The sequence below is a fragment of the Lissotriton helveticus genome, chromosome 6, assembly GCF_964261635.1.
Source record: "Lissotriton helveticus chromosome 6, aLisHel1.1, whole genome shotgun sequence".
NCBI classification, from domain to species: Eukaryota; Metazoa; Chordata; class Amphibia; order Caudata; family Salamandridae; genus Lissotriton; species Lissotriton helveticus.
In genome coordinates, this window is record NC_136067.1 from 312807676 (window position 1) to 312833465 (window position 25790).

General features: G+C 41.8%; 1 protein-coding gene across 1 annotated transcript in view; it reads right to left on the bottom strand.

The window, feature by feature from the left end:
* KCNS3 (potassium voltage-gated channel modifier subfamily S member 3) overlaps positions 1–25241 on the bottom strand; it is a 101577-nt gene extending 76336 nt beyond the window's left edge. The window contains exon 1 of the mRNA XM_078646773.1: positions 25117–25241. The gene's annotated coding sequence lies outside the window, so the exon portion shown is untranslated. The remainder of the gene's footprint in view (positions 1–25116) is intronic.
* Between the last annotated feature and the right edge of the window lie 549 nt (positions 25242–25790).

Consider the following 25790-nt stretch of genomic DNA (forward strand, 5'->3'; position numbering starts at 1 on the left):
AATGTCTGTCAAGTTGAACAATGGCTATTTCGTATTCATTAAGATTTCTTTGTTCAGCAGCCGACAGATCAGGTAAGTGCTCGAGAACATCTTGTCCTTCACCACCAAGACAATGTAGTAGAAGTGAGTGCTTTCTTTCAGCACTTAAGTTGGTTCCACAAACTCTGGCATAATTTGCGAATATTTTTTTCCATTTTTTCCATTTAACATTAGGCTCGCCTGGACTCGTCAGAAAAAATGCAGGTTGAGTTACATTTTGCATTTTGAATTAAGGCAAGTAAGATGAATAAAAATATATATAATTCTTTTTTTTTTGAATTAAATGTGAGTCCTTCTCTCCTCTTTTTTTTTTTATATATATATGTATCCTTAACTTTTAATCCTTTTTTTCTGTGGATTGATTATTCATGTTCATTAGTTATATTCTGCAGTGTTGGAGTAGTACAGATGCATCAGTAATAAAAAAACAATGGGAAGACTCTATTACTTATTCTTCCCTTTTTTTTTTTTTTTTTTTTTTTAAAGTCACTTTAACAGGACAATTGAACACAGGCAATTCAGAGAACGATGGGAAAAAATCGTTCTATTTGCTTATTGTGTAGGTTTAGATAACGTTCTGTTTACACAGAATGCTGAATTCTTGAAGCGCAGTGTTGATGAAATAATGCCCTGGGCGTTCTGTTGACACGCAGCGCAGAACTCCTGAAACGCAGCGTTGATGAGACAATGCGTCACTGCTCTTTTCAGTTAGCGCGTTCTTTCCGTTGTGTGGAACGCACACGTGAAACGCAGATTGACGTCACAGAAATTGAGTGCGGAGTGTAAACGTAAGCAGAGTGCGAGCTTAAAACGGCTTTCGTTTCTCTACGCAAAGTTTTTTTTTTTTTTTTTTAAACAAATCCCTTGTTAAACACCTCCCGCTCTCCTCACCAACATGTTAGTATGAAATCGGCCGCTGGGAAGTCTTCGCTTCACTTCACAGAAATTCGGACAGCCGCTGGAGGAGAAGGTAGGACGGGAAAAACTTCTGTGTTGTCCTGTTGAGGTTGTTTTTTTTCTTTTCCAATCGTCGCCAGTATAATGTTGTTGAAGAAGCCAATAAAACGAGTAGATAGGTAGTCGAGTAGCAAAGTGGGTTTATTACAACCTCAGCCAAGCACAGCCACAAGTAACTGCCACAAGAAGAATCTTACAGGTAAAATGCGTTCTTAGAACTTGGAATGAAGGGGAGGATGACATAGTTTAAAGGGGAAGTAGGGAACCACAGGAGAGAACATCACAACAGGCACTGGGTAACCATCAATGGGCAGAGGTTGGAGGCTTTGAGAGACACAGTAGCCAGTATGACTACTGTCAGGTGCCATCTGGTATCTTCAGAGCAGACAATACTCAATACATTTCACCAGGTTGTAGTAGCTGACAACTGTGAGTCACTACCTGGTAGTCTGGTTCCCTTTGAGTGAGGGAGGAAGTCTCAGGTTCTCCTAATGTAACTCTGAGTCCTGCCATACCTGTTGATTGTTTTCTAGGGAATGACTTGGAGCACACTGCCTGGGAGGAAGTGGAGCTCAAATCGCACCTGAAAATGTTGGAGTTGCCCGAGTGGTTTTACATGATTACTCGGTCCGTGGCTTCATGAGAGGGAAGTCAAAAGAGCCTGAAAGAATGGCCCAGGCAGCTCCAAAGAAAGGGAAGGGCAGGAGGTGTGGAAAACCAGCCTCTGAAGCTCCTGTGGTACTGGTGTATAGGGCGCTAGAGGAAGTGAACTTGGAGCCGACTGGGTAAGACATTGCCTCTCTGAGCTTGCTGGGTGGCATAGTGAGGGTGGGCCCACCAGGTAGGAGTTCTGCAAAGCGCAGAGAGAGTGCCCAACCCTTAAGGGGCTGAGGCAGTAGGCCAAAGCCCAGGCAGCTGGTAACACCTTTGGGATCACCTTATTTACTGGAAGAACAACCTCTTCTACAGTGAGCCTAGGGCACCTGTGCATGGGCAGCACATGTGCTGGTGGTCTCCCAATGTTACAGGACCTTCCTACTGGGTCTGGCTCATTAGATACCCTTGGCAAGACATCCCAGGGCAAGAATAGACCCTTGACAGGCTTGTCACCCGGATTTATTGGTATCAGATGAGACCAGCCTCAGATGCTTTCTGTATGACTTATCTCACATGCCAGGCGAGTGGGAAGACAGGGAAGAAGCTCAAGTCTCCCTTGAATCACATGATTGTTATTGACACCCTCTTCAAAAGGATGGGCATTGGCATTGTTGGGCCCTTGGAACCCCAAACTGCGTGGTGCAACAGGTTATCCGGGTTTTGGTGTGCCATGCCGGGAAACAACCTTTACAACACAGTCATTACATCACTCTACACTTACAACGTAGTCATTACATCGCAACATCCCTAACAACGCATGTCACTACACCGCAGGCATTACAACGCATACCATTACAACGCATGACACTACATTGCATGTCACTACAAAGCAGGCATTACAACGCACACCATTAAAGCGCATACAATTACAACACATAATACCCCTACACTATCCAACACTTACCCTACTGTTGCACCCCCTGGAGTTAGAATAGTAATTTTAACCCCTACACCATCCAACACTTACCCTACTGGTGCACCTCCTGGAGTTAGAATAGTAATTTTTACCCTTACACTATCCAACACTTACCGTACTGTTGCATCCCCTAGAGTTAGAATAGTAATTTTTACGCCTATACTATCCAATACTTACCTTTTATGCAATGTAATGTATGCATTGTAATAGTATGTGTTGTAAAGGCAGTATGTGATGTAATGGAAGGCTTTGTAAAGGTAGATTTTTAATGTGCGATGTAGTGTCATGCAATGTAATGAAATGCTTTGTAGTGGATGTTGCGATGTAAAAACTGTGTTGTAAGTGCATGCATTATAAATTTATGTATTGTAACATCATACATTCGCCATGCCACATGGTACCCAGAGGTTATCCCTTTGAGGACCATAACTGCACCTACAGTGGATAGGGCCTTGATGGAGATTATTACCAAAGTGGGCTTCCCCAAGTAAATGGTGTCAGGCAGGGGCACCAAATTCATGTCCGCATACATTAAGTCCATATTTAGGAATGTAGGGTAACCTATAAGTTCTCCACACCATACCATCCCCAGAATAATGAGCTTGTTGAGAGGTTCAACAAGACCCACAAGGGCATGATTATGGGTCTACCGGAGCCCTTGAGGCAGAAGTGGGACATCTTCTTGCCCTGCCTATTTTTTAATTCAAGAAGGTACCACAGAAAGGAATAGAATTCAGCCATTGTGAACTCCTCTATGATCACCCTATAAGGGGACCTCTCAGTTTGGTGAAAGAGGGGTGGGAGCAAGCTCCCAAGAATCCCGCTCAGGATGTTGTTAGCTACATGCTAGCCCTCTGCAACCAAATGCAAAAGTTCTGGAAGAAGACTTCCGAGAACTTAGAATTTAGCCATGAGGTGATGAAGCAATGGTATGATCAGAAAGCCACTCTGGGCGAGTTTCATCCCTGCCAGAACGTGTAAGTGATGGAGCTAGTTGAACCCAGGGCCCTCCAAGATTGTTGGGCTGGGCCTTATGAGGTTATTGAGAGGAAGTGGGAGGACACCTACCTGGTAGACCTGAAGGCCCCCAGAAACCTGTTACAGGTCACTCACCTCAATCTCCTGAAACCCCACTATGAGAAGTCCAAGGTCACCTTGTTGTTGGCGACGGAGGATGAAGTAGAGGAGGAGAGTGAACCTCTGTCATATCTCCTAGAAAGATAGGTTACTGGAGGTTGTCAATCTCTCCCCTACTCTGAACCCCCAGAGCAGCAGAGGGGTAAGTCGCCAGCTATTGGGCAGGTTTGCCTCTCTGTTCTCCCGTATCCCTGGTCTTACACACTTGTGTACCCACGATATTGAGTCAGGTGACAGTCCCCCATCAAAAACAACATCTACAGACTGTCAGGCAAGGTGATGGCCATCATCAAGGAGGAGATATCCAAGATGCTGAAGTTGGGAGTGATTGATCACTCCATTAGTCCCTGGTCCAGCTCAGTGGTGCTGATTCAAAGGCCCCACCAGGCACCACACCAGCACTTCGGTTCTTTGTGGACTGTAGGGGGCTCAATTCAGTCACAAAGACTGATGCTCAACCCATCCCCGAGCTGATGAGCTTGTGGATCGGTTGGCAGCTGCCAAGGCCCTGAGTACTCTTGACTTGACTTCTGATACTGGCAGATTGCCCTCACTGAGGAGGCTAAAGAGAGGTTAGCATTTCCCACACCAGAGGATCATTTCCAATTGAACGTAATGCCCTTTGACCAGAAAAATGTCCCAGCCAGCTTATAGAGGCTGACAAACCAGGTTTTGGCAGGAATGGAGTCATTCAGTGCTGCTTACCTGGATGACATAGCTGTCTTCAGTAGCAGCTGGGAGGACCACCAGTGTCACCTCCAGAAGTACTTCAGGCTCTGCAACAGACAGGCCAGTCCCAGATAGGGCAGGGGTTAGTGGGTACCTAGGATAGCCCCTCCAGTTCAAGATCAAACCCATCATGGCTTGGGAACCCTCCATACTGCAGACAAAAGTGAGGGGCTTCCTGGGCCTCACTGGTTAATACAAGAGGTTTGCCAAGGGATATTGCACCATTGTTGCCCCGTTTACTGAGATAGCTTTGAAGAAACAGCCAAAGAAGGTGATCTGGACTGAGAACTGTCAGAAAACCTTAGGCTCCCTCAAACAGGCCATGTCTACAGCCCAAATGCTCAAACGCCTGACTTCTGATGCTTCAGAGCATGGCACAGGGCCAGTATTGTCGCAATTAGATCAGGAGGGCATACATCAACCTTTAGCCTTCATTAGTAGGAGGTTAGTTCGCTCTCTTATGACAAACATTTTGTGACCTGAAAATCAAATATCTTAATTGTAAAATTCTATGATAATTTCAAGTGCAATAAAACTATGTTTTTGATATTCTATAGCTGTTAGCCTTCCAACTTGCTGTAAGCCCCACACTATAAATTATGGGAGCTTTAACTCCAATATTTACAAAGATGAAAGCATGCTCCGGCACCAGAGCAATAATTATCAGGCATTCATCAGCGAGAAGCATACTGATATATGTGCACACTCTACATTAGGTCAATTTTCCATTAATCAAAACTAGTGGGCAGGGCCGGACTGGGAACCAAAACAGGCCCTGGCAAAGTGCTCGGCCCCCGGGGTGGGGGGGGGGGGAGTATGCCCGCGATGCCAGGGCCGGTTTTCAGCCGATTTTGTCACAGGGCCGTTTTTTCAGCAAAACCGGCCCCCACCCTTGCGGCGCGCAAGGGGATTGCCAGGTGCCCGCAACGGCCAGTCCGGGTCTGCTAGTGGGGCCACGCTGCTCTGCACTAGGCCAACGAAAATATAAAAAACGGCTGGAACAAAAATTAAGGACCGCACTTTGCATGTTCATGTTCTTGGATTTGCATTTCTACACCAGCGTAAATACTAATACCACATGGTTGGGCATTATTTTAATTCCAAATTCCATAGCTCAGAATGGGGTGACATGGTAATACTGAACGTGTGTGGACACTCTGCATATCTTTGGTATTGACCTGCACAAACTATGGCAGGTTTTTTTCTGGATAAAATGGTGCAGGGAAAAGTGTGGTGTTTTCAAACAACATGTAAATCTCGATCTGGGTGATAGCTTTCATTTGCACCCAAATAGCATGTCTCCATGTGTTCTCAAATGAATCTCCCACAAACACAGTGGCGGTTTTTGCGTTAGGGCGTCGGGGCTCCGCCCCCGTTACTTTCACCTCCGGGGTCAAACATTAGATAAAGGTTTTCTTTACACTTTTCCATTTTATTATTTTGAAAAATGTATCCATACCTTTTGTTTTTATTGCTGTGGCCCTGATAAGTCTTCTGTCACAGCAAGCGTTGCTTACGCTGACCCGGGGCATTGCCTAATGCTGCCTGTGGGCGAGCCCTACTGAGTCTATAGTATTTGCCGGGCTGACGAGCTCACCGACCTGAGGTCTGTGAGGTCATCAGCTCGGCAAAGACATAGCCTCGAGGACCAGTCTCCACCCCCTGATGACGTGTGGGTAAAGTTTGCCCCGGGCGCTTCAGGTTGAAGCCCTGTAGCACCAGGGGCTTCACGTCAGTAAAGGAATGGAGAGGCTGGTCACACCCACCCTTTCCCAACTCGTCACAGGGGGAGGGTGGTTCCCTCCCTGTGACGAGTTGGGAAAGTGGGATCGAGGCTTCAGGCAGGCCGAAAGCAAAGAATTCGAGTCTGCCCAGGTTTGTCATCAGTATTTCTGAAGACACACTGCGCAGACTCAAGGTGTCTTCTTCCCGCGCTCCTGTTAATTGCAGGACGGTGTGAACGCCATTTGCAGCTCCAGTGTCTGTGCTTAACTGGCAATGGCAGTCAGGAGTTTAGGCACTGCTGGTGTGCGTCAGCATTACCTAGAGGCAGGTTAGACGGTTCGCTGCAGCCCCAAATCGGTCAGTGGGCCAGGCACCTAGTGAAGGTAGGTGCGTAAAAAAAGCTAAGTGGCTAACGCATTTACAAATAAATACATAATCACATTATCACAGTCAAGTAACAAAGCATAATGCTCTGACAGTAACACCGTAGTGTTAAATCAAACTCCGGACGCTGCCTCAGCAGTACCACCAGCAGCAGCGAATTTAGTTCTTATTTTTAAAGTTTTCAGCACTGTTGTAAGAAGTACTGACTCATCTGCTTGGGGGAGAAGGGGAGGCGAGGGGTATCACAGGGCAGATATCAGAGTTTATCACTGGGCCATAAAACAGCCACAGTGATTGTGCGTTCCAATGGGAAGTCTCCCCACAGCATACAAGAGGAAGTAAAGCAAATTGTCGACTTTATCAAAATGTTTAATGTTCATGTGGCTAAATAGTTGTGCTCTATAAATTGCTGCTGCTTGCACTGGCTTTCTTTTATAATACAAGATATCTTTGCATTAATGAGTAAAAGCATGATCATCCTTTTTTTAAAATAATTTTTGGAAAACTAATTAGGCAACAGCAGCTTTTTGGTGAAAACATCGAATCCAATGAATGTGTTGTTAGTGTGTGATGTTTGTAAAATCTGGGCACATCAATTTTCGGGGGGGTGGGGGGTAGGAAGATAACACTTGTTAGTGGTCATAAATCAGCAGCAATGATTACGTGTGCCAGTCTGCAGTCCTGGCCTAAGCATTTGTTAATTAGATTTTACTTCTAATGTGTTCCTGATCATACATATTTTGTTGCACTTTTCTGAACTTCTTCAAGCTCAGCCATGGCCTGCATGATGTTTTTAAAAGATCTTTCAACCATGTACTGGAAACTGCTTTACTTTGTTTCAAAATCTTTGTCCATCAAAAGATTGAACATCTTTGAGAGATGTTTTAACTTTTTGTGATTTGACAGCATTGCTTGAAACCGTATTCTGTATTTTAATTAAAAATTCAAGTCTGTTCATTTTGGAAAACTTGCTAAACAGCTGCTTTTTTGGGTGAAATCATCCAATCCAATGAATGACTGTGAAGAGTGTGTGATCTTCATATAATCTTGCTGACATCGATTTTTGTATATTTATATTTGGTCAATGGTGATCAAGTTAACGTATGAACAGACAGAAGTGCACAACAAGTCCTGTGTGGCCTTTGTGTAGAGTGTTCTGGTATCACTTAAAGCATGTTGCTGTGCACATAAAGCAGAGCCCAGACTTTGCCTCAGCAGTAAATTACTTGGCTTGGTGCATGAAATATTTCTTTTCAGCTTTGTGGGGGCAAGGCTGGATCCAGAAGAGGGGCAATTAGGGATGCTAGGATTGTTTGCAGCATCAACCCAAGAATGCAATTACTCTGGAGGGGGTGACTCTTGGACCACATTTTGCTGTTTAGTTAAATAAGATGCTCATCCCTCACAATGAATCACTGTCTACTAGCCATTGGTCAGTCAGATCCTTGAAACAGGTGTGGTAACTGGCATTCAAGTTTGAGGTATCTCCCACTGAGAAACCTATCACGAAACGTCTTGCCCGCTGCACACATTCCTTAAGAAGAAAGTCTGGCTTACCTACAAAGCCAGGAAATATCCAAGGTGCTATTGCTTTTTGTTCCTTTTATTTTAAAGTTTGCTGGAAAATGCATCATTTTATCTCATTGTTTGTTAAAAAAAGATTTGCATGGGAAATGGTGACTGGCCTCCCAAAAATTATGTATCCTGTTAAAGTGAACCCCGATGCCACACCCCCACACACTTCCCACCCCCACACACTTCCCAGCCTCACCACTTTCAAATGTCACCAGCCGCCACTGCACAAACAACCTTTCATCAATACTTATGGAGAAAAAAATCCTGCATTGCATTCTCAAGAACTGCTCAACATTAAAACAGTAAGCTCCTGCTTTTTAATGACAACCTTTTGTAGGGCTAACGATAAAAGCACTGGTGTTGCAGTACAATTATCAGAGCACTACAAACAATTTATTATCAGGAACTCTTATTTGATGCATCTGCTATAGAACACTGTTCGAATTTTCCATCCAATAATGTATACATATTATCTTGCAGATATCTGTTCATCCAAAAGGGCAAAGAAATGTTCAGTCTGTTTACCCAAATTTACATTGAATGTATAAATATATCCTTACCTTAAACTAGTGGTTCCCAAACATTTGACTTTTGGGGACCCCCACTTAATCATTAATGGAACCCGGGGACCCCAACTGAATCATTATTAAAATCCGGGGACCCCCCACGAGTCATTACTGGAAGCCAGGGACCCCAGCCTAGGCAATGTTGACGATTTGAACTGTTAAACAATACACACAAATACATAAAAAAACATTCACCAAATAAATTCTAAAATTACACATTTTATTTAATTAGAAAACACAAATAAATAAAAAAGAAATCAAAATGTAATTTTAATAGAAAGGCTGGCGCTTTTCTAAATTCAATTGAACCCACTCATCATCCATACTTTATCCAGTTTGATGCACCTGAACTGCTCCCACGAATCAATCTGCGGATACTAATTTAATTTTTATCCCCCAGTTTTTAAATTATGTGTTTTAAAATGTTCAATTGTACATTTAGCTTTTTATTTATATGCACGTTATTAATCTGTTAATTAGTCGCGGACCCCCTGGGGAAGCTTTGAGGACCCCCAGGGGTCCACGGCCCCCAGTTTGGGAACCAATGCCTTAATCCATAGCAAAATCCATGCGTACTTCCTCCTTATATTCTAATTAATATTCAGTTTCCTACACTCCTATCTCCACCAAACTGCTTAAAAAAGGTCACTGTGCATGTTCTGGAGTCTGACAAAACAATTAACCATTTGGGCAACTGATAGTCCAGTTTCTGAACTGAACAGGTCTGAGAGATGAACATATTATATGTGAATGAACCTTACTCGGTGCTGCTAAAATCAACACATTTTACCTACTCCAACCCCAACAATTGTCTGTTACCTTTAAGAACCTTGCCCATTAAATAATTATCTGTCTGTACTAGAAATGGAATTGACAAATGCAGTGGATTGGGTGTCTGTTTCGGCTTGTCCAATTCCATGGGCTTCCACACAGCCTTTCATTCCCCTGAGGTCAATAAAATAAGTACCACTTAGTGGGGTAATGTAGCAAAATGGGTTCCGCCCATTTAGCCCCTCCCCGATTTTTAGGTTTTGAATAATTTTAGGGGTGGGTGGAATTTGCAGAGTTGCGCTACGCAAAGCTCAGCGAAATGGTAAAAAATCTCCGCGAGCATGCAAAAGTTCAGCGATCACGCACAATTGCTTGTTCCGCCCATTCGCGATGCTTTTTTCCTGTTCGCAAAGGCTGTTTGCGTGCTCGGGGAGGAATATCTCACGAACACGCATTTTGCAAGTGCGAACAAGTAAAAAATTCTGCAAAGCCGCGAATCACGAAATTTTTGGCAATTCCGCGTTCTCCGCAGAACGCAAAATTACTCAAATTCCGCGAGCGGAATGGAATTTACCGGCCAGGCCTAGTTTTGATCACCCAATTTTGCGACCTTTATTGTGAGCGAATTTCACTGCCTACTGTAATTTCCCAGAAGTCGAACTGTGTGTATTTACTGTCCGTGCCCACCTTTTCGGAGAAGGCTTTTGTGCCGGAATTAGGGTAAAGGAACACTGAGTTGGTTATACAGGAATATGTGTGTACATGTGTGTGTGCACATATGCAGGCTTTGCGTCAGCCTACCATCATGCACAGCCCAGTAATTGCACACAGGTAGCCCAGCACAGAAGGGACTCTTCCAGGGTAGGCCTTATTGTATTAGTGGGCATCCAAATATGTAGTATAATCCCCCCGGACAACCAGATAGGGGAATACTTGACCTTCACTACCCCCTAGTTGCCTTGCAAGATGTCATGGAGGCAATGGGGCTTGCGAAGGACAAAGCAGAGGAGTAGACTGGTGCATGAAGCCAGTGAAACCAGCTCCCCGCAAGGTGTGACCCTGTTGAGAATAGGAGACCTACGGAAATCTCCTATTGGTTACAACCCACCACCAGGAGTAAAATGAGCCCAAGGTCATTGAAGTCGGCCCCCGGGTGCTGAGTTATGGAGCTTTAAAGAATTTGACCTTTGACACCCTGCTAGAGAAAAGCAGAGCATGGGGCTCCGTCTCAAATCCAAAGATTTCCCCTGGGGTGAGCCAAGCCCCCATGACGGTCGGTGCAAACCAGTTATTTCATTTCTACAGAGGTTCCTTTTGCCTTGGGAATCTCATCACTCAAATCCAACGCAACGATGTTTGGGCCCGGCACCCCAATCCGAGGCCCCAATGCTGCTGGAGGAATGGAATGAGGCCCACACATGGCCCCTCCCATGCGGAGTGGGAGACAGGATGCTCTAAGGAAATGCCAGCTCCCGCACACCGCATCCTAGGCATATGCAGCAGTGGGGTTTCAGCAGGTCAGTCAAGAGGGTGTTTCCTGCGCTGCAACCACCGTCCTTATCTGCACCTGGATGGCCAGTGAACTAGACCACCCACAATTAAAAAACATAAATAAACAGAAACCATGCTGCACAAAGCCACCCTGCCTTCCTACAACCAGGGAGGGACCTCTCATTTAATATGCACAGTCTCCAGCCTGGAGTGCCCCATAATACCCTATTAAAACACAATTTGCATATTTCTCTTCCACGCTTTGCCTAAAGGAGGGATAGGGGCAATATGAATGCAAGAGCAAAGTGTTGTGTGTAGGCTGCAAAGAATGCAGCCGTCCTCCAAGAATACCGGGTGTGGTGGCTTAGTGGACTAACAAGTCCACTATAGGGGCCTGTGATTGACCTCATTTCCACAGGGACAAATCCTGGCAGGTCCACTCAGCCTTTTATCCTTCTGAGGTGGATAAAATGAGTACCATTGAGTTGGATTACAATTTAGGGGTGGGCGGAATTTGCGTAATCGCGTTACGCAAATCTCCGCGAAACGGTAAAAAATCTCTGCAAACACGCAGGAATTCCGCGAACACGCGGAATTGCTTGTTCGAGGTGCTTTTTTACTTTTTGCAATTGCTGTTTGCGTGCTCGGGGGAAATATCTCACAAACATGCATTTGAGAACGCGAACAAGCAGAAAATGTCACGAAGTCGCGGAAAGCAGAATTTTGGGCAATTTCGCGTTCTCCGCCGAACGCAAAATTACCCAAATTCTGCAAATTCCGCGAGCAGAACGGAATTTACCGCCCAGGCCTAATTACAATAAACACCTGTTATTCAACTCCAAGATACGTTTGGGTGAACATGTGCTTGACAAACACATGTTATGTTACTTTTACAAACAAAACCCCTAAGTCAACAGGGTCACAGAATTCAGTACCCCCACTCGCCCAGGAGAAGTATCAGTGTTTTAAAGCAGTCTCAGTTGGAGCATGTTGCTTTTAAATACAAGAGCACAGGTGTTACCTAGGGGTTGGGACTATGACTACATTAGGTGGCCTGATGAGTGTGAAGAAAGATTCTGTTGTTATTCTGTTTTTAAAAGCTTTATTTAGAACGCTTTAAAAACAGTAGTGATGTGGGAGGGCAGGTTTGATAAACAGGCGTGGAGGCTGCAGTAGGGGTTTAGAAAAAGGTTTATTAATAATGGATGAAGTTGTGATAGGGCGTGAGGACTGTCTTTGGGCTCCTTCGTCTTCTTCAGATGATTCCTGTGAGCTGGAATGGCTGGATGTGGACAAAGAGATCTTTCTTCCTGGTTCCTCTGGGCCGGGGTGATTACCCCGGAGGCGGCTCCTGCCGTAACTCTCCTGAGTCACGGCCGCCCCCCAGCCACCTCCGGACACCACCAGTCCTCGAACCAGCTTTCCTCTTCGTTGTCAGGATTCCCAGCTGTTCGGACGTCCGGCACGGTTTCACTGCTGCACTCGGGTCCCACGTCTTCCTCTCTGTGATCGGGTCCCGCGTCTTCACCTCTGTACTCGGGTCCCGCGTCTTCTCCTCGGTACTCGGGTCCCGCGTCTTCTCCTCGGTACTCGGGTCCCGCGTCTTCTCCTCGGTACTCGGGTCCTACTCTCGCGCCCAACCTTTCCGGGTCACGGCTATCTGCCTGATCCTGTAGAGAAACAGCAGAGGGACATGGGTGCCGTAGTCCGTGAGTTCGACGCTGCGCTGACATCCGCAGCGGGACACCCTTCCTTGGGGTAAGTACCCGTACCTCCTCACAAGTGATTGATAAGCATTATAATGGTTATAATGCCTTTTAACATAGTTATTGATTTCTACCTTCAGGCATGCGGAACTATACCTTACTTCTGGCGCTAACCCTCTACATCAATTTATTTTGACTTGTTTTAGGCTTAACCAGTTGCAATGGTTTTTAGCAGATCCTATTGGGTAGAATAAAGTCAATAACCTAAATCCATGTACTTGTGACAACTTTTCAGATAAGTACACTTTCCACTTTGTGTTGTTTTGCGACCTTTATTGTGTCGCTCTAAGACATGTTATTTAACTTTTATTGCTTTTATTGAAAGGGAGACTGTTCACTCAGGCTAGACCCGCTTTTTTTTCTAAAAATGTTATCTAATGAATTTGTCTATTTTAATTTTGCCAGATTTTTTATGACCGCTGTGAGACTCAAAAGAAGGAGTTGATTTGTATTCGGAGCACATTGTTTGCCTTTTGCTTGTTTTTCACTCCTGAAGATGTTTATTATGGCTATTGTGCCCTGGATGTTATCATTTTAATTTTTATATTTAGGGATTTTTATTACTCACCTGTTTTTTTAATGTGCCACAAACATTTTTTCCCGCGATTGTTTATTACCTGAATGTAACTGTCTGTCTTGAATCTTTTTATTCGATTTTATGTCTGTATCTTTTATGGATTTTAACAACCGAATAAATATTATTTTGACTGACTGACATAGTTCTTTATTTCTTTGGTGAGATTATTGTTTTTATTTTTATTAATGTGGTACCCCTTGAAAACGTCAATAGGCCTGCCTAAGATATGTGGTGCCTCTTTGACAAAGCCAATAAGCTTGCCTTACATGTTGATGTGATGACCCCTTAACAAAGCCAGTATGCCTGCCTTTTATATGATGAAAACCCTTACATTGCGATGTTGCGTCTGATTATGGGGGGTCATGATCCACTAGCGGTCAAATGTGATTTGTACAAAAGGTATTTTCATCTACCTGATTTATATATTTGTAAATTAATGCATAGTATTTAGGAGGGTGTGTGTAAAACATTTACCAATTTCTTACGGGTAACAATGAACATCTAGTATTCAGGTACCAAGATGCCACAAGGGAGTAGTGTGTGCTGTACAAATACAGGTTATGATACTCAGCGAATAGTAAGATAATTAATCATTGAAGATTATATTAAACAATTAAACAACGTCTGGCCAAGTCAACTGGGCTATCATACCACCTCTGAGGTGATGGAAAATCATTATTGGAACAATCAGATAGCTTAAATTTAGGCTAGACCTGGTGAAGACACAAATAGTACAATTTAGAATTAACAGCTGCAGTACGTCTCTGCTTTTTTACAAAGTCTATGCTGTTACAAAATAAGTAGCCTTCCTCAGCGGTAAAGAAAATTCTCCAAATTACTCGGGCCAATTATTTCTAACAGTCATGGATACCTGTAACAACTCCTTCTCCCTTCTCTTTTTTTCATTATTAAACTATTTGTTTTTCTGTATCTATGTTAAATGTTGAGTTATTTGACAAGGACCTTCTGTTGCAGGGGTGATATGTGAAACTGTTGAATAAATACTTTAAATAAATTATAAGGGTCTGTGCACTTGGTGTCATGAAGAACTGTAAAAATGTTCATGGCGAGCTCCGTCAATAAAGCTTTTGTGCTTGTCACTTGGGAGCACAAACAAATGGGCTTGCATTCATCAAATGGATAGCTTAGTTCAGAGATGCTGGACTTTTTATGAATGCAAATCCACTTTCTCTTGCTAAAGAGTAAATTACCTGGAGCCACATGAACGTATCTTAGAAAATGTGTGTTCCAAATTGCAGTTCAATATGAATCGCAATTAGGGAATCGCACTTTCAGGAGGGTGTGGCTTGACGCACAGCGGAGATGGTGCTTTCGTCAGAGCTCCGTAACACTGAAGGTTCGGACGCTCATTTATGATGAGCTACAGGTGATTTGTAATCGCCTTTAAGCTCAGGGGAGCGCAAAACACCTAGGGAACATCAGGGAGTGTTTTGTTGCCTCGTGTCATTTAATTTGAAGCTGCAACACGAAAAAGAGCTCTGTCACGATGTTTTTCAAGGTGGTGCCCGTCGGGTAATTCTCCACACAACATGACGTAGTGAAGCTAAATTTCATTCTTAAAGCTCCTAAATGCTATCTTGAGCTGCCTAAGGTACTGTACTGTATTAGTTTTGCTTGACACATCGCTGTTTTCATAAATACCAAGTATTGCGCAAGGCTGCTTTCTCTTCATAATTGGAGACTTCAAAATGGTGGCAGCTGAGTGAAACTTCGTCTCATACTGCGATCTCCAATAAAATATCTGGTATTGCACCTGGTTGTAGTGCTGGTTGCTCACACCATGTGACGTATTGTGCCATGATAGTGTTTTGCTTTGGCGCTTCCTATTAATTTGTCGTCACGGCAGGAAGAATTTGACTGGCTTTCGGAGAGGTTTATTCTTCACCCTGCCCTTTAGGGGCATACTTCGCCTTACTTGCTCCTTCTAACCATACTATGGCTATCTGGCTGCGGTTGCTACGAGCCAATTCAATGGTGGAAGGCATGGGTGTGAACACCAAAGACAGAATCTCCGAGGGAAAATCTAAAGCACTCCAAACAGACCTCACCTACTCTGTAATCACCAGCCAAGAGTAGTCTTGAGTCCGCCTCAACGTTGGAAGCTATATTACTCAAGCTCAATACTGTCCTAATTGGTATTCCTATTTACAGGTCTATGCAATCCTCTGTACTGTATTTAGTTATAATTGGATTTACATCCCTACAGTTTTGTTCTGTCCAAAGCTGGTCTATGTAATTGATATGCTTCTTTTCAGGTATACTATTTCAACTGATTGTCTGTATGCATGTATTTATTTTTCTTCTCATCTCTCTTTTCCTATTTTTCGAATCCCTTTGCTATAAGTAGGTATTCGATCATTATTTACTTACTAGACTTTTTATTCTTCTTCCTTCTCTATCTCTTTCTTTCTTCAGTGGTTTTTTTTCTAGGCGATAATCCATTTACAAGTATATATTATTTCATGGTATCTTGGATCACCAATGATCAGACAGTTGTACTATCGTTTTCTATTTTAGGTATGATGTTCCACTTATGAAATGATAACTTATGATAGGTCTTCTATTTCGGTCTCATCTAATACTTGTCCTTACGGAATGATATTGCCCATGATATTTTTATTACACAACTTTACAGTTGGTTATTCATGTTATATATTTTGCATTCACTTTTTTTTTTAGATTTTATTTGAATGAACTCAATAGTTGGATTTCTAATAAGTGTAGGTTCATATTTATGTCCTATTCGTGTCTTGTTCGATTTGCTTATGGATACAGGACTATGCAATTTTCTGTTTTGTATTTAGCTCTATTGGGATTTATATCCCTATAGAGTTTATATGATTGGATGTCTCTATCTATTTTTTTGCCTTATCTTTATCTTCTCTCTCTTTAATCCCTTTGTGTTAGGTAAGTATTTTATCCTCTTTTCTTTCCTCTACTCTTCCCTTTATTCTTATTTCTGTTCGACCTTTTAGTATACCTTTAATACTACTTATTTCTTTTTTTTGGTGCTCTTTTTTGGTGGTAATTTATCTATATGCGATATACTACTGAATGATATCAGTGATCAACATTGGTATAATAATTTATATTGTTATGTTATACTAATATATGTGTTGTCTTGGAATTTATATGCTTAATTTTCGATTTAGCTTTAAGTATGTCCCACCTGAAGCTATAGGCTGTTATAGTCATGACGGTTTGCTTAAGAAAATATATTTATGATAAGACTTTCTATTTACATTTAATTCTTATCTAATACTTGCTCTAATTATATAATCTTGTTCATGATATTTTTATTCCACAATATACAGTTGGTCTTTTATTGTAAATATTTGTGTACCCTTTTATTTCTTATGTATATGAACGTGAGAGTTGTAATATCTTCGACTGCTATTTATCTGCTATTTATAGTCTTGTTCTATTTTATTATGCAATATTATCTTTTTTCAAATGTTTAAAACTCTCAATTTTCAAAATGCTCAAGTATATTATCTTATATCTTCAGTCTTATGTTTAAAACTCTCAATTTTAAAAATGCTCAAGTATATTATCTTATATCTTCAGTCTTATGGTATTTATTGTTATTAACAAGAGTTATTAGTAACATAGTAATACAACTGACAATGCAATACTAGTTCCGCTGCTCTGTGGCCTGTTTATCTTTGAGCTGTCTACACTGTTGTTGATAGCCTCTGTTGCTGCTCCTGCACGTTGTCCCCACATGCATTTTGTCTCTTACAGACATGCCCTGTTGGGGTTGAACTTTGTTGTTTCCCTGTTTATTCTTTGATTATATCTATTGTTAGACCTGGCATATTTGGCGTGGTTTCCCCTGACTTTTTGTTTTTGCTGGTTTAGATGCTTTGGGCACTTTGCTACTGCTGATCAGTGTCAAAGTGCAAGTGCTCCCTGAGTAAATTGTTATTGTAATTGGTTATCCATGATTGGCATATTTGTATTACCAAGAAGTCCCTAGTAAAGTGCACTGAGTGTGCCAGGGCTGGTGGTTCAAATACTACTGGAGGGCCTGCAGAACTGATTGTGCCACCCACATGAGTAGCCCTAAAATGGTGTCTCAGGCCTGCCACCGCAGTGCCTGTATGCAGTCTGTGGACTGCCATGTCAACCTGGCCAGTGTCCCCACTGACCAGGCCTAACCCTTCCCTTTCTGTACACATTGGACACCCCTATGGAAGGCCCAAGGTACCCCCCTGGGCAGGGTGCAGTGTATGTGAAAGGTAGAGCATGTACTAGTGCAGGTGACATGCTCTGGTAGTGAATTACAGCCATTTTTGTTTTTCACTATTGTAAGGCTATCTTGCCCATAGGCTATAATTGGGGAATGCTGTGTACAGTGGTTACCTGCACGTCTTCCCATAGGAGCAAGATAGGACATACAAGTCTAGTATCCCTGAACTCAGAATTTAATAACACATCTTTTAGGAAAGGTGGTTTTTAAATCCTGTGTTTGAGAACAGCGCTTTTTGAAAGTGGCTGTTCTCTTGTCTGACCTTTCTGTGTGTCTTGGCCTGTTTGTGAATTGACTGTCTGGTTTGTGAGTGACAGGGGCTGGGTGGCTCCCAGAGGCTGAGTGAGCCATCCCTGGGATGAATAGCTCCATCTGTATCTAGAGTGGTGGGAGGGGGTAGCACCTGGGCCTGAATAGGGCTGTGCCTGCCTTCCACAATGCTGGCTCCACCTCCTGCTGGGCGGCTGACGACCCTGCCCCTCTCTCTGAAAGGAAAGGAGAAGCCAGGAAAACAAAGTGCTCAAGGAACACCCAGAACTGGTTCAGACCGGGCTCAGAGCCCTCCTGCACAAAGGGAACAAATACTTTTTGGGGTATAAGTACAGGACCCAAGACTACAGAAAATTAGATTATCCTGGAATCAAGAAGGAACCTCTGCCAAGGAGAAAGCTGGAAGACTGAAGGGGAAGGACTGTCTGCTGTGTGTTTGTGGGCTGACCAGCAGTTGCTTTGCTGCCAAGGAGAGGGGAAGGACTTTGCTTTGTGCTGTGTCCCCTTGCTTGAAGAGATCTCCAAGGGCCTGAGTAGAGCTGGCTCCCTGTTAAGAAGTCCCAGGAACAAAATGAATGCACCCCCAGCTTCCCCCTGAACTCTACTGAGAGAGTTCTGTCCTTCCTAGAGTGCTTGGGCCAGTTGTGGTGCCTCTGGAAGTTGTACCTGTTGTTGGGAAGCTGGATAAGAAGAAACTAAAGAAAATCTGCAAAGTTTGACGTATCGCTTGCTTGCGGAGCGCATCGCCATCAGTGCGAGGAAATTCCCGCTGCCGCGAAGATCGAGATCGTCGCAGTGCCTGTTGCCGTTGCAAGAACCGACGCATCCTTCTCTTGCAGCATGCATCGCTCCGGGGTGTGGGAAGAGTACCATTGTTGCGAGTATCGTCGCCGAGCCTGTCATCACTGGGTGACATTGTCGCACCGCTTCCTTGCGGATCGCATCACTTCGCTGCAAGAGTCGTCACAGAGCCATCGCATTGAGGGGCTGCGAGAGGAGAAGTTCGACGCTGCGCATCGCCGCCGCACCTGAGATCATCGCCGTCCCGAACATCGTCGCATCGTACCTTTGCGAGACGCTTCCTACGAAACCAGCGCACCAGAATCCATACAAGGTATCGCATCCTCCCCAAACAGAACGGAGTAACTGCAACACGCCCGCTGCGTCCAGCGGGGTTGTTGCATCGCCTCCCCAGGGTCTCAGGAGTGACGCATTGCTTGTTTTTCAACGCTGCAGCTTTCCCTTGGAACTTTTGTCGCATCTAAAGGTACTTTTGGCTAAAACGTGATGCAACTGTGGATTATTTTAAAGCAACCTTAAGAACTCTTTTGAAATCATATCCTTGAACTGTGTATGTTGGATTTTTGTTGTTTTGGTCTTGTTAAGCTTTGATTAAATACTTCTATTTTTCTAAACTGGTGTGGAGTCCATTTGTGGTGTTTTCACTGTGTTACTGTGAGTGTTGGTACAAATACTTTACACATTGCCTTTGATAAGCCTGTTTGCTCATGCCAAGCTACCAAGGGGGTGAGCAGGGGTTATCTAAGGAGTGTATACCCCTTACCCTGACTAGAGGCCAGGCTCCCTATTTGTCACAAGTACCTACCTGTGCCAACTAGAGACCCCAAATTGTAACATCTATTCTTTATCTTCCTCCTAGTCTTCATTTCTTTTCTGTTTCTTCACCTTAATTTTGGGACATCTACATCATTTTATTTTGGGACATCTGCTTCATTTTATTTGGGGATATATGCTTTATTTTTTATTTATATTTTGACTGCACTTGTATTCTCTTATCAGAAGTATTTTTTTATGTTCCATGCATATCTATGTCTGGCTTAAACGTAGTATTCCTTAATGTTAGGGTTTTGAATCATCCTGTTAAGAGGGCCAAGATTTTAGATTGTCGTAAGAGCTTATCTGGTGATGTGGTCCTACTTCAAAAGACTAAGATAGGTTTAAAAGAGGCTCTTTTTATGAGGAAAGATTGGGTATTGATATTACTTGCTCATAAGCTTCTGCGAAGGAGAATGGGGTATTACCCTTATTTCTAAAAGTTCTGGTTTGTCTATAGTGACAGCTGAACATGATATTAAAGGTAGATGGTTATTTACTTGCCTGACTAATGGTACAGATGATCTTTACATTATGAATTTGTATGCTCCAAACATAGATGATCCACTTTTTTGGCAAACAGTAAATAAAACCTCACTGATATTCCGCAAAACTCAAGAGCAATTGTTGGAGGTGACTTTAATCTTCCCTTGATCCCATTTTGGATAGATATGCTTAATATGTGCTCTTCCCACCATCTCGTCAATGCGTGGAGATTGCATAATCCTACGGGTATTGATTTCATGTTTTTCTCCTTCCCACATTCTAGTTTCTCTTGTATTGATTATCTTCTGGTTGACGCCTCTCTTTTAAAACATACTATAAATGTTATGATTTATCCAATAGTTGTTGCTGACCACTCAGCAGTTTCTTTGACTATCCTTAATCTCACGAATACTAAAGGTCCTCGTAGTTGGCGTCTAAACACAGAAATCTTGGAAGATAATGAGGAAGTCAAAGAGCTTCATGATGAGATTGATAATTTCTTCAGAGATAATGAATCCTCTGTGAATTCTCCGATAATATTGTGGGATGCTTTTAAATGTACTATACGGGGTCACATTATTAAAAAAATGGCCAGAAGGAATAGTGACATAAAAAATTCCCTTCAGTCTTTGAGGAATGACATTAAACACAAAGAGGAGTAATATAGACATTCTAATGATAAATTACTCCTGCAACATATCAAACATTTGAAGTATTCCTTTATTTCATAGTCACTAAAAGAGCTTATATTGGTGTGCACGCTCATAAATACCGTCAGTTATTGTTACGGAATAGAGCTGGTAAGTTGTTGGCGGCCACGCTAAAATACCAGAATACGAATACCAATGCTACTCATATTACTCACATTACCCAAGAAACCCTTGGGGTATTTTGAGATTTCTATGAAACTCTTTATACACCTCGGAATCGGTGTACTAAGGGTACCTGCCAGCAGTTTCTTAATTCGATCCCCACTAATACTATTTCGCATGCTGATATGAGTGAACTGAGAAAACCAATTAATACTGATGACATTATTCAAGCTATTAAGGCTACATGCTCAGGTAAAGCTCCTCCAACGGATGGGATTCCTACTGCCTTTTATAAGGCATTTACTCCTTCAATAGTCAAATATCTTAAGAAGATTTTTGATAATTATGTTCTTTCAGGCAACGATTCAGGATCAGCTACTATTGTAGTCATCCTGAAAGAAAGGTAAAGATCATTCTGATCCTAAAAAAGTGTGGCTCAAATCTTCACCAAAATCCTAGCTAGACGCCTAGAAGGTCATATCCATGATTCCCAAACAGGTTTAGTTAAAGACATAATATTTGGACTTTCTGTCACATTTTAGAAGCAAAACTCCCCTCATTGCCATCAGGGGGCAATCGCCCTTGATGCCGAAAAGGCTTTAGACAAAGTTTCTTGGCCTTTTTTACAAGCAGCATTAGAATCCCATAACCTTGGTTATTCCTTTATTAATATGGTTATGGCTCTTTATGCACAACCAAAAGCTTAGATCAGGATTAATGGCACTACGTCTTATTTTTTTAATCTTCTCCAAGGTACTAGACAAGGTTGTCCTCTTTCACCCCCTCTTTTTCTCCTTTCCATTGATCCACTTCTTTGTTTACTTAATCTGAATCAGGTTATTAAATGTTTTCAATGGATTGTATACACTTAAAATTGCCACTTACACCGATGATGTCCTCATTTTTTCAGAGGATATTGTATCAGCAATTCCCTCTATCTCTAATATTATCAGTGATTTTTCGTTCGTCTCTGGGTATACTCTTAATAAAGAAAAAACTGAACTGTTCCCCCTAAACTCTCTGTGTTTTCCTTCTCACATGGGTGATTCAGATTTTAAATGGCAATCGACTCTTATTAAATATCAAGGGATTTGGTGCTCAATCTCATATCATATCTAAGGTTAAGGATCTTTTATCTTTCTGGTCTCCCAAATATATTTCCTGGTTGGGCAGATTGCAAACTCTTAAAATGATGATAACCCCGGTCATCATTTTTTTATCATCAATGCTACCTATAAATCTTTCCTCTGCTTTCTTTCCTGAGATTGATTCAATCTCTTTGAGATTCCTATGGAATGATAAGAGAGATAGAATTGCCTATAAATACCTTAGGAAGCCTTTTGTCATGGGTGGTTGTAACCTTACGGATTGGAATGTATACCAAATATCCTTTCTAGCATCTCAAGGTGCACTTTGGTTTTTACCGGATTCTCAACACATACCTCCTTCGATTCATATTGAAGGAGAGCTATGAACACCTTTTTCCACTCTTTCCTTTCTCAAAGCCTCCAAGCTTGTTTTAGCTCACTCTCAATGTATTATATCAGACACAGTTAATGCATTAAAATATGTTGAAAAGAAAGTATCTAAACCTATCCATAAATCAAGATGGTCATCTTTATGGTTTAATCCTAAACTTCATACTGACATTGATCCTAACACAACGTCTTCGTGGGCTGCTAACGGTATCAGCCTGGTAAAAGATCTCTATGACCCTAATCATGATCCTCTTCCTTTTTCTTTCATAGCCAGGAAACATAATCTCAGTCATATGGATTTTTATTCTTTCTTGACAACTAAATGTTAAACTTTCTAAAATACCCCTTCCTACAGAATCTCACTTTTGTCCATGTGGACACATTCAGGGTCATACTGCTTCTAAAATGTATTCATTTTTATCCACTCCACTGCCATTGCATTCTACAATTACTTGTGTTAAATGGTCTCACCATTTTGAAGACATTTTAAAAAAACATATTTCACAAGATACTCGGCAATTATTCAGAAAATTATCTTTAGGTAATAAGATTGCTCCTTCATTAATCCAATCTAAATTCTTCACATTAAATCATCTACATTGGACTCCTGCTTGTCTACATAAGTTGAAGTTACAAGATAATGATCTCTGTTGGAACTGTAATTTACCACCAGGCACCCATCAACATATGTTTTTTGAATGTAGGCTATGAAATTCTTCTCGGGGCCAGATACAGAAACATTTATCACTAATCTTTAATACATTTATAGTTCTCTCTTTTCCTCTGATTTTGCTAGGTCGATGGGCTACAGTTATCCCTTTACCTCTTGATAATACAGATTTGTAGCTCTTAGATTTATCAATTGCAGTTAAAATTATACTAAAAAAATGCAAATCTTTTCATCTCCTGTCTTATGATACCTGATGGGCATGGGTTTCATATCTTTGAGGAGCTCATACTTTTGTTGAAAAGCAGTTTTCGCCGTTAATTTCTAGTAAAATTTGGCAATCTCAGGACAACTAAATGAACTTGTCCTCTCAGGGGTTGGTAACTCAATATTCCTTTGATTCCATTTCTTGATTTATTTTCTTAGGGATGAAGCAGATGTCCCTTCTTTCTCTCTAGTACTTCTTCTATTTCTTCTTTTTCCTTCTTTTATTCCTTCTTTTCTCACGGATATTTCTTATCTATCAAGCAATACAACTTGCATGTGTCTTTGTGTCGATATATGTTGTTGTCTCCTCTGTTACATACTTCTGGGATTTATACTCAATATTTGATGAATTTATAATATGTATTATTCGTCATGATATTTATTTTGTCATTCCTGTTATCCCAGTACTGTACTTATTGGCAATGCAATTCTTTCTTAAAAATTCTTCGTTACTATTTATTATATATTTGATTTTGATTTGCTGTATTGCTATTGTAATACAAAGTATATCTTTTTAAATAACCAATAAAGATAATTGAACAAAAAAAATGGAAATCGCACTTTCAAATGTACGAAACTCTATTGACTTTCATTTGTGATTCCCAGTGGGTTGCAAATAAACCTACCTCACTAATATTCATGAGGTAGGTCTCAATTTGTGATCCATTGGGAATCGCTAAAAACACAGGGATGGTGGCTTGCTGGGGACAGCAGACCACCATGTCTGTTTGCTTTTAAATAAACCAACATTTAAAAAAAAAACTTCAGCCCAGTTTCCTTAAAGGAAAACAGGATGCCTTTCAAAACGAAAAATGAAATATTTCAGTTTAATTTTTTAAGAGCAGGCCTGCCTCATGCATTCACAAAGCAGAAGGGAACCAAATTGAATTTTGTGGTAAAAAGCAAATGTTTTGCGACCACATTTCGATCGCAAAACATTTGTATATGGCACAGCAAGTCACTATTAGGAAGGTTACGCCCTTAACAAGCCCCTTCGTAATAATGAATCGCAAAACCAAAATTGTGATTCGGTAACAAGTTACAGAATCGCTATTTGGGCTAAAAAGCCTTTTTGAATTCGTAAACGGGCTCATTCTGCGAATCGACCCGTTTGCGACTGGCAAAAAAGGTTTGAAATGAACAAGTGTACATCAGGGTGAAAGTCAGTGAAGAGCTTTAAGCTCTGTTTAACACCCATTACATTGAAAATGTGCAGGTATTGATTAAAAATTAATTAGTGATTCCCACCCTTGACAGCATAGAGGAGACTTCTCCTGCAAGAGTAGGTCAAAGTGAGCAATCCAAGGGGTGATAGCAAATGTATTCCCATATTAAATGTAGTAGAAATTCTCAACAGAAAAAAATGGCTTCTTTATGCATTACAAATTAATAAACAAGATACACAGGCAAACATGCGTCTCTAATATACTTTTTTTGCATTTAAGTTGACTGCTAAGTTGAGATATTGCAAGAGTAAATATGATTATCGAAGAACACGACCTATGGAAATTCCATTGAGTGGTCAATGGGATTTTGGGGAGTCTATAAAAGTTCAAAATCTACTGCATCCATTGGGGAAAACTCTCAAAGAGTAGTTTTTAAACTTTTAAGAAGGCCCCACATTCAGCCAAACAGTATTACAATACTATGTCTTATATCAACAAACAAACTAAGTATTATGTAGCCCTTGAACTTCGTGTTTTATGGCTCCATAAACTTTCAATTGAAGAGTACGCCAAATCTGGATCTGGAGAGGTATTCCCTACTTAGTTGATGTCTAAAGTAACTAATTGAAGCATTAGACTGTAACATATTGGTTGGAGTAGAGGGGGCGCGTACTTTATTGCACTGGTACCAACGGGACAGCTAGCTAATGTTGTTCAATGTGTAAAAGAAATACAGCTTGTGATACAACCATACATTAGTGGATTTTCCATGGCATAAACATTGACAATATACCTTTAAACAATGTGGATGCTGTGTCTTCATTTTCAAGTGGCACGTTCATGTTGCTTCTCAGCTTCCTTGTTGTACAGTTATGCTAGAGTTCCTGTCTTCATTCAGACAACCTCCACTTGAATTCTAAAAAGAAAAATAGCCACAAATGACTCATTTAGTACATCTAATAGTCTACAGATACAGTTCACATCCTAATTCCTGTCACTACAGATTATAAAACTATTATTCAAATTAAGTGATGAAAATGTAACTTGCCCAGCTGGTCATCAGGTTAGTAAATGCATAGTATCTTCATTGATTCAGATGCTGCTTGAGTTTAGGGTGACTGATGAGTAACAATCCTAATCATACACACAGCGCGGCTACCCCTTGGGGTGAATGGTACAAAAGGGGGTGGTGATGGACGGAGCATCTGAATCAATCAAACACTCATACCCAGTCAAAAGATCTGGGTTTAATCCATCACCGTTCTTTAGCCCACTCTCCCACGCCAGTTCAGACATGGCTATATGCAAATCAGTCTGACCCTGTGCCTCATGGGAACAGTCCAGCCACAACTGCCAAGCCATGTCTTCCCTGGACCGGAAACAAGCTTCCGAGGACCGGTTTCTGGCATTCCAGCCGTCTTCAGCCCGGCTTGCTTGAATCCACTGGCAAAGTGAGCAAGGGACTCA